The sequence below is a fragment of the Macaca mulatta genome, chromosome 17 (assembly GCF_049350105.2).
Source record: "Macaca mulatta isolate MMU2019108-1 chromosome 17, T2T-MMU8v2.0, whole genome shotgun sequence".
NCBI lineage: Eukaryota > Metazoa > Chordata > Mammalia > Primates > Cercopithecidae > Macaca > Macaca mulatta.
Window position 1 is genome coordinate 41,086,259 of NC_133422.1, and position 10,832 is coordinate 41,097,090.

Consider the following 10,832-nt stretch of genomic DNA (forward strand, 5'->3'; position numbering starts at 1 on the left):
ATCCTGAACAGCAAAAGTTACAAGTACTGAATTCTCATTCCAGCTCCATCACTTACCGGTATTTTGCTTTGAACTAATGACTGAGAACCTGTGCCAAATATTATACCAAATATTTTCCTTTTTCTATATTAAACAATACTAGGACACTTCTGCTCCCATGTTGAACAATACACAAGGCATAAAAATGCTTAGTTGCTTGCTCCAATAAATGCTTTCTCCTGAAAAATATCAATGAACCTTCTAAAGCAGCTTGCTTAATAAAAAATCTAAAAGCATTAAGCTCGACCTTGCATAGAAAAATATTAAGAACTATCCAAGTTTCAGTCATCTGAATTTACAAAGAATCAATATAGTAGGAAAGTATATACACAGGGTCAATATAGTAGGAAAGTAGCTTAAATATAAGTAAATTAAAAGATAATGGAAGTAGCACATTTAACCTGCTTATAAATATCAATAACTTTAATCAAGTTTGCCAAGATACTTTAAAGAGTCCTGTTTAAGAGTCCTTGTTTTGTGAGATGAGGAAAAAGAGTAGATGTCAGTGTTTGCATTTTTCCGAAAATTTTATATCTGCAATTTCTTTTTACCATGAAAAGGGGATAATCAAGTATATCTTATTGAAGAATTTTATTATATGTTCAGAAGTTAGATATAATTATTTTCTGGATAATGAGACTGCACATAAATAATATTTTTATTTCAAATATTTTTTCTCTTTAAGATAAATATTCAACCAATATTAATTAAGTATCTCTTTCCGTGAACTAGTTTTAGGCTCACAGATAAGTAGCAAGTAGCAAATAAGTAGCAGAAAGCTCAAATTTAGGCAAAGCAGTAGAAGAATTGGGCTTTGCCCTCACACACAGTAACAAGGCAGTCAAACGTCTTTCTAAAACCACCAAGCTCCTGCTGGTGATGGAACTGCTTTTCTGATCAACTGACTTCTTCAAGTATTGTACTGAGCTCTAACTCTACTTCATTACTTAACTCTTTAATCTGGTTTGGGAGTGTGGCATTTTCTTGGGTATTTCAGTGCAATTCCGAAAGAAATTTCTTGCAAAAACTCAATATTTTACACATCACTTACAAATTCCTTTCTAAATGAAAAGCAAACATTTTGACCCTTAAATGAATGAATGCTTTCCAAGACCAAAAGCCAAGCCTGTGTATTACCCCTGGGCTTAAGATTGAACTAGATTTCTTCTTCACTGCACGTTTAATCTAGAGTCATTTTTGTGAGAATAAGCTAAATTACAAACTTGTTATTCTCTCCATAGTAATTTTTGTTATTTTCCTGGGTAAATTACTGCCAAATCATTATGACTCATTGAAGAGCCCCAAGGTACGCATGGTACAGTATTTCACCAATTATTTCTGGATTTATCCCTGTAACAAAGATCAAAAATTGGAAAATAATACAAATTATTCTGCCTGACCTGACAGGTGCTCATTTAGGAATTCAGAATTTGATTCTGTTACACAAAGAGAAAAGCACAGTCTGTATAATTTTTTTTTTAGTTGAAAACCTAATGCAATGAAATAAAACTGACTAATATTCATTATTATCAAACTTCTGGAAGGGTGGTTCTACATTAAAAATAAAAATAATTCAAATGTGTAATTCAGAGCAATATAAATCACAGTAGGGTGATTTTTATTTTATTTAGAAACTTACACTGAAGATTTCATCTAAATTCTAAAAGAATTTTGATATATTGATTTTAGAATTAAATAATCTTGGGCATTCCATGATAGAAGTTCTCCCAAAAGCTAAAATCTTCTAATACATAATCTTCGCTACTATACATAATGTGTTATCTTTCTCATTTTGATGTTATAAAAGTGTTATCCTGTGTTAGCTTTCTCATTTGGTATTAGAATAGCTATTATAATATAAAAAATATAAAAGTGTACATATTTTCAAGAAATTTCAAGATATTTTTCTATCTTTTGTCCAAATAGAAATGAAAATATTTAATGTTTATGCATTCCATCCTATATAATTTTCAGGTTTTGGAAGAAAGTTTGGGAGAAAAAAACAAGAGATTTTGAAGGATCTTGAAGGCATAAACTATGCTATCAATCAATTTCACATGATCCTAGTATTGTCACTCGGAAGATTTTATAGATCCACATTTTCATAAAATAAGAGTCAAGCTAGTCTGAATATAGCCCATTTTGTCTCTGTAAACACACATTTTTTAGCAATTGGTGATATTCTTTAAAACATCATTAAGTGGCATGAAAACAAAATTTAAATTTCTGAAGTTGATTTTACCTTGCAGAAATCTCCTGGGCTCAGAATCTTATCCAGTAAGAAGTATCAGATAAGAAGTATAAACCTAGGCAAGGCTTGGGGGCTCACACCTGTAATTGCAGCACTTTGGGGAGGCCAAGGCAGACGGATCACCTGAGGTTGAGAGTTTGAGACCTGCCTGACCAACATGGAGAAACCTTGTCTCTACTAAAAATACAAAAAAATTAGCCAGGCGTGGTGGCATGAGCCTGTAATCCCAGCTACTCCAGGAGGCTGAGGCAGGAGAATCACTTGAACCTGGGAGGAGGAGGTTGCAGTGAGCCAAGATCGCACCATTGCACTCCAGCCTGGGCAACAATAGCAAAACTCCATCTTAAAACAAAAAACAAAAAACAAAAAACAAAAAACAAAAAAAAAAACGGTCTGTACCTAGAAAGACAAAATATGTTGCCACATTTAACGTATCATTTTTTAAAATATTTTGAGGCATCTACAGATAGAGGTATTTTTGTTTTGTTTTTTAAGCTTTTCAGAAGAGACATAGAAATTACTAAGATTACTGTGTAGAAATATGAAAATAAAAATAGATGAATGTTAAATTGGAAACCAAAATATAATTCATTGCATACGTAAAAATCTGTTTTAACATTGTATATTCTGCTTCACAGATGTCCTTTTGAAATTTTAATGCTAATGGAGTTCACATTTCTGCCCACTGCAGCCCACATTTTAGTAACTGAGAGGGATGAAGGAACCTATAGAGCACCAAGAATGGAGGATTATTTGGGGTAACAATGAGAGAGTGCAAGGCTTTAGAGGCAGTGAGCATCTAGAAATTAAAAGATTGATGGGGATTGTTTAAGATTTGTAGGTGTCTCTGTTATACGATCTCCTTAAATGTTCAGGAAATAATTAGGCTTCAATATTTGATATATCTGCTGGGAACAGTGGTTCACATCTCTAATCCCAGCACTTTGGGAGGCTGAGGCAGGCGGATCACTTGAGGTCAGTAGTATGAGACCAACCTGGCCAACAGTGTGAAACCCCATCTCTATTAAAAATACAAAAATTAGCTGGGTGTGGTGGCATACACCTGTAGTCCCAGCTACTCCTGGGACTGAGGCCGGAGAATCTCTTGAACCTTGGTGGCAGAGATTGCAGCGAGCCGAGATAGCGCCACTGCACTCCCACATGGGTGACGGAGTGAGACTCCATCTCAAAAAAATGGATGTCTCTTTTTTACTTGGGATTCTGTAAAAGCAACTCTCATCTGGGATTGAACTACATGGACATCATTTCATCCTTTTTTGAAAAATGTTCACCATAAAAAGTGTCCACATTATTGTCTTGTTAAGGCAGTAGTCTGTCCAGAAATAACAGGCCATTCTAGAGCTAAAAGTTTGTCAAGGTGTATTTGAATGTTGAGGTAAATGGGTAAAGTTTTAAGTGTATTATTTGTCTATATCCTTAGATTTTTCTGTATTAATTTGAGTAACAGCTACTATAATAAATATTCCTACAATTTTAGAATCTTCAAACAGTTAATGTTTGTTATTTCTGTAATAGTCCAATATAGATGTTCCTAGCCAGTTTGTAATCCTATTACATGAATCAAAGCAGGAGATCTTCATTTTGTTTGTTTCATCATCCTTTACAATCTTGGATTCTTCTGCTTCTACCCAACTAACAGGGCAGGAGGCAGTAGAGAAGGATATCTGCTTTTTTTAAAAAAAAGCCCAACCTAGAAATGACACATCATTTCCATTCATGTTTTAATAATAACTCATCATGTAATCCTACTTGGATATAAGGAATACTAGGATGTATATACTTCTAGTTTTAGGCATTTTACATCAACAAATGCTCACCATGGCAAGGGTCAGCAATTTGTTGAAGGCAGTTGTCTATATCTGAAACAGTGCCATTTTCTACTTTTTATGAGACTTTTAAATGTAAATTTATTATAATGACCTAAGTTCAGTTGTTTTAATACACTTTCATGAAACTAGTATCAGAGTTTTGAAGAAAACATTTGATTTAATTCTTAGCTGTGGACCTAAATAATTTTGAACCTGTTGCACCAAATCACAGTGTCTGCTGGGGGTTCCCTTGTACAAGCTCTCGAAGCTCCTGGCAATTTGGCCAGAAGCCCTTCTTCAACCCCATTTTCTGAACTTGTCTACATAGAAACTATTTCATTTATTTAATTTTGCCTGTTCTTCAAACCATAATTTAATAAAGTAGAAACAATTTTATTAGAGAGACTTCTAATAACATATTTTATTGAAGTTTAAAATGCCCCATGTTTCAAATGTTCCCCAAGACCACCCTCAGGTTCAATGATTCACCAGATGGACTTGCAGCTGAGGCTTATTACAGAGAAGGAATTTATGACAGGATTAGCAAGGGAAAAAGACACGGGACAGGCAGTGTCTGTGGAAATCCATTCACAGGTTTCATTTGGCTTTCTTCTTCCCTCAGTGGGGCAAATTGAGCATGATCCTTTTTTTGGCAATCAAAAATGCAATAAAATGTGTGCAATGGTTCTTCCTAGGGAACCCGGTAGAGACTCAGCACCTGAGATTTTCTTAAGCTGGTCACACAGGCACTCTCTATCAGGATGTTCAAAATTACAAATTCTAAGAAGGAAAACAGTTATTTACCATGAATCTCATCATTGGTACAAACAGTCTACACACAGTGATTTACCCTTGATCAGTTAGGTAGCAGATGAAAGGCTAAGTTCCCAGAAGTCAGCCAAAGGCTGATCTCACAAGCAGACTCCTCTGAACATAACATTTTCAGATCTGCTACATTAACTCTTTTCTGCCCAACATCCAAAACATTAATATATTTTATCTTATTAAAAGGTTCATGATGACCCTCTAAAATTAAGGTAATCTGCATAAACTTTAGGGAATTTGAAGTAAAAGAAACCTATATGTTCTGAGTTCCAAATACATATCAGACTCTTTACTAGGTACTTTAAATATATGAACTCAAAAAGTTAAGAAATGTGTTTATGGCCACATGCCTAATAAAGGATTAGAAGCTGAAACTGAAAACTTATATTGAACAATTCTGGACTACACTTTTGTGCTTTTTTTAAAAAGTACTTAGAAATGACTCTATTCTGTGCTGACAATGTAATAGACATTGGTAACATGTGGTTATTGAGCACTTGAAGTATGTCTAGTCCCAATTGAGATGTTCTATAAATGTGTAATACTTGCTTGATTTAGAAGATTTAATGTGGAAATAAAGAATGTAATAGGCCCCACTAAGATTTCTTAATTTTAGATATAATTTGAAATAATATTTTGGCTATTGTGATGGTCAATATTGAGTGTCAACTTGATTGGACTGAAGGATGCAAAGTATTGTTCCTGGGTGTGTCTGTGAGGTTGTTGCCAAGGAGATTAACATTTGAGTCAGTGGACTGGGAGAGGCAGACCCCCCCTCAGTCTAGGTGGGCACCATCTAATCAACTGCCATCATGGCTAGGATAAAAGCCGGCAGAGGAACATGGAAGCACTAGACTGGCTTAGTCTTCCGGCCTCCATCTTTCTCCCATACGGGATGCATCCTGCCTCAAACATCGAATTCCACGTTCTTCAACTTTGGGACTCTTGGACCTTCAACCACAGACTGAAGGCTTCACTGTTGGCTTTCCTAATTTTGGGGTTTTGCAACTCAGACTGGCTTCCTTGTTCCTCAGTTTGCAGATGGTCTACTGTGGGACTTCACCTTGTGATCCTGTGAGTCAACACTCTACCCCACTTTATACATACATTTTTCCTGTTACTTCTATCCCTCTAGAGAACCGTAACTAATACAGCTATACTGGTTCAAATAAACTATGTTATTAAAATTAATTTTTATCTGTTTCTTTTTACTTTTTTTCAATATGACTATTATAAAGTTTAAAATTATATCAGTGGCTCACATTACATTTCTTTTGGACAGCACTGGTCTATACAGGACCTTGAGGACCAAAATCCTACATGTGATCTTTAAGGCTCAACCATAAGCAGTCTACGCAGAGTGTAGACATTGCCTGTCAGGCCTCATGGGAAAAAGTTATCCTCTGCACCCTAAATTTGGTGCACAGCCAGTGCATTTCAGTCTTTGGAGGATGCTGCAGCAAGGGCTCAGGCTCCCATGGCTGGTCACGCTCCTACATATATCATGCAAATATCAGCATTAAAAGTCTAGGCACCTCATTTGGAGGTTTCTAATTGGAGGTAAAGGAGAGGGCTTTACTAAGGTACTTGTAAGTCCCCTCTACAAGGATCTCCATATTTAGGGATGTTGACTAAGATGGCATGGTACTTTTCCCCTCCTAGCCCTTGCTTTTTTTTTCCCCCTTAGTCTCCTAGGTCCATAAATCATCCAGAGCCTTTTGTCCAGGGCTCCTCAGCATTGAGATGACGTCTCTCATCATCTGTAAGTCACCTGACTCTCACCTAATGCTAGGTCTGTTGGGAGAGAAAGGAGCAGGGGGAAGCTGGCACTCCATTTGTGTGTGCCTGTGTCTCATATATATATATATATATATATATGTATATATATATATATATACATATATATATATATATATATATACACACACACACATATATACACATACCACTGCAGTTAGTAAATAAAGGCTTGATTGCTACTTTCATGTTGGCTCATCATCCTAATTGACCATCCAGACCCCTAGCAGCACTAAGAGACCTCAATAACATTGGTCCCCTTCTGTCTTAGTCTGTTTCGGTTGCTAGAGCAAACTGTTACAGACTGGGTGGCTTATAAGCATCAGAAGTTTATTTTTCACAGTTCTGGAAGCTGGGAATTCCAAGATCAAGGTGGCAGTAGATAAAGTATCTGCTGAGGGCCTGCTTTGTGGTTCACACATGGTTGTCTTCTTGCTATGTCTTCACCTGGTGAAGGTTGTGTGATAGCTCTTTGGGGTCTCCTTTATAAAGACACTAATCCCACTCGTGAACCACTCATGAAGGCTTTTCTCATGACCTAATCAGCTCCCCAAGTCCCCACTTTTTAGTACTATCGTCTTAGGGGTTGGATTTCAACATATGCATTTTAGGGAGACACAAACATTCAGACCATTACCTTTCTTGTGGCAACTATAATTTGTTTTCTTTTATATATAAAACATTGGAACTGGGAAAGTTGAGTTGAAACTCTCTTCCTCTGGGCTTCTATATCACAATTCTGCACATCAGTATTTAGGTCAATTCATACTATTAATGTGTTTTGATTTCCTACCCTGTCACCAATATTAAAGCCACTTAAAGATAGCAGCTACATCTGATTTGATTTTTCCATCATGACACAAAGAATATTCATTTTAAATAGAAAAGTTCTCAAATAATTGTTAATTAAATGAAGAAATAAACTTGTCTAAAGTAATACAGATGGTAAGTGGTAGATAGATATTTCACATGCTGGTTTTCTGATATCATGTTCAGGGCTTTTGCTGCTAAGATGGCCATCTAAATTTTGGATTTATGGTGTGTGAAGCATCAGGAAAAAACAGATAAGAACATGTAATTCTAAGTGATAAAATTTTTAAATATCCATATTATTTTTCTACTTTTGCTGTAACAAATTACCATAAATCTAGTGGAATAAAAATGTGCAAATTTGTGATCATACAGTCCTGTAGGTCAGAAATTCAACAGAAGTCTCACTAGGCTAAAATCAAGGTGTTGGCATGGCTGTGTTTTTTTTCTAAAGACCCCATGTGAGAACCTGCTTACTTATTTTTTCCCCCAGCTTTCAGAGATCACCTATATTCTTAGGATGATGGCACCCTTCTTCCATTTTGCAATGATGTTTCACTTCTCTGACTGTTGTTTTTCATCACATGCTCTTCCCTCTGATACAACTGAGAAGGTTACCCACTTCTAAGGACCAATCTGATAATGTTAGTCCACTTTCTTAGCCTACATTAACCTCCCCTCCTTATCCTTAATCACCTAAATGTCTTTTGCCATTTACAGTAACATACTAACAGTTCAAGGAATTAGGATGTGCGTATCTTTGGGGGGCATTATGTTGCCTACCACAATACCTAAATGAGTAGTTCTCAAAATAAATTTGTTAATGTCCAAATTAATATTTCTCAAGATGTAGTACCCAGACCACCTTGGTTTACACCACCTTGGAACTTAACGAAACAGGAAATCTGAAAGTGGGTTCCCCAAAACTACTAGTTTACAAGTCGTCCAGATGTTTCTCATGAATAATAAAGTTTGAGAACTTTCTGAAACTATTCTTACACATAGCAAGCTTCTAGGAAGCAGCTCCATCTGGGTTTATGACAATCCAATTACCCTTCAATGGGAAGCACTACAGCTAGGCAGCAATTCTAGGAATCAGAGAAGGTCAATACACAAGTGCTTATTAAGGCTGAATGCCTAAACAACCCTGTTATCATTAAATTTTCTGAGACATTTGAAAGCAATTTAAAAAGTCACCATCTTCAATAGCAGCTTAGAGAGTTCTTGTGGGTAGGCCTTCAAAGAAAAGAGAGATATAAATAACATATTTCATAAATTGCATTTCGAATCTAGTTCAAAATGATTTTCTAAAGTCACTGGGCTCAGGAATTATCACAGTTTGAAGAAGTCATTTTTCCTTTTAATTCAGCTTCATTTTCCACCCTATAATTAAGTCCTTAAATATTTATTATCATCCACACTAATACTAACCATAAGTAAATGGTGTATAGTGGATAGAAAGAAGTATATGACACAGTAACTGCCATTGAACAATTGAAAATATCAAGTGGAAAATGTGACTAATACACAATAAATCCATTAACTAATAATATTGTACAATATAAAATTATGTATGCCTTAGACAAAATGTTCACTTAGTAATATAATTAAAGTGGTTGTTATAACCTGAGCAGGTCTCAGAAGTATTTCCAGAATTCAATAACACTTGTATTTTTTGTTAGATATATGCTCAAGTTAAAAAGGTAAATAGTTCAAGATAATCTAGCTGATGTGTTAGATTTAGAACTCAATCAACTGACATCTTTAGTTTTTCATCTACTGTCATGATTTTTTAGATAAGTTTTGCAGGCCTACTTTTCCATAGAAAATCAACCCCTCACAGATAGGAGTTGGCCTGGTGTTATCAGCTTAGCCTTGGAGTTATTAGCGTCTGGTTTGCTTCTAACGGCTGGGCCATCATAGTCTCCTGTTGAACATAAACCATTTCATAAAACACTAATATCAAACAAGGCAACTCTCTGACTGCACTGGATCAAGACAAAAACAGAAGTGCTTTATAATCATGTTTGAATACAGGGAGAAGAGCAATATCTAATACAAACCACAACATCGACCAACCATCTTCCTATGCTCTATGGCTCTGAGTGGCATAATTTATAGAGTCTAAATTATTTTCATTTAGAAAAAGGGAAATAGTTTTACTTTGAATAAATTGAAAATTTCCTTAACTACGTATTCCTTAACATATGATATCTTTGTGAGTCAAAAATCTAAAATACCTTACTGAATTGTCACTGGTTATTTGGAGCCAAAACAGAGTTAGTCATAAAATGACAGTGTTTTCAAAGACTGTATTTCATAGTCGTTATTTTGTGAATAAGGCCTCTATGAAACAGCTCTTTAATCAATAGGTGGCATGGTCAGGTCACAGTCTAAAGACCATTTCTCAACTCAGTTGAAGCATGGCAATGTGAACCCATTGCTATGCTCAACACAAGTTTTAATATGCAGCACATTTTGTTACACTGTCAAAGTAGATTTATGTTAAAATGTGCACACTCATTTCTTTAACAATTACTTATTAAAATACTGCAAATACAAAATATTTAAATAATGTTTTCCCATGTGTATGTATATATGTATATATGTAAATATTTATGTGCATACACACATATTTAACATCAGTTTACAAATCTATCTATTCTGCCTTTTAATACTGCAGAGAAATTTCCCAACTTAGTTATGAAGATAACTTAATCAGGTAATGTACAATAAGCACAGATGGCTTTTGAGACCATTTCAAATTTGGATCATTTATTTTGCTCAGTGATTTAAATGATTTTCCTTAGTTAATTGAATATAACTGAGGTAACACATTTTTACATCTTTATTAAAGTATTTTGATGCATTTTCTTGACACAAGATTGTTTTTCTTATACGATTTAACTAAATACAACTACCTATCTATCTATCCGCATGCATGCATATATATACATACATAACCATGTTCATATATTTGTATAAATTTATACACCTGTGCATAACATTCAACTTATAGTTCCTGTTGTGTAATGTTTCCATGAGCATAAATCATTTCCTTATTTATTCAATCTTAAAATGTTTTTCAGTGTTGTATATAAAATTCACAGATAATTGAACACAATAGCTCTCTCTTATTAGTAGTACTTGTCTGTTGCTTTGTCTATATATAATTCCTCTGTATTGCTTTGTCTATATATAATTCCTCTCTATTGAACAGTGGATCTCACCTTTGAGAGAACATTTATCTCAATTTTATGCCAATAATATATTCCAGGAAT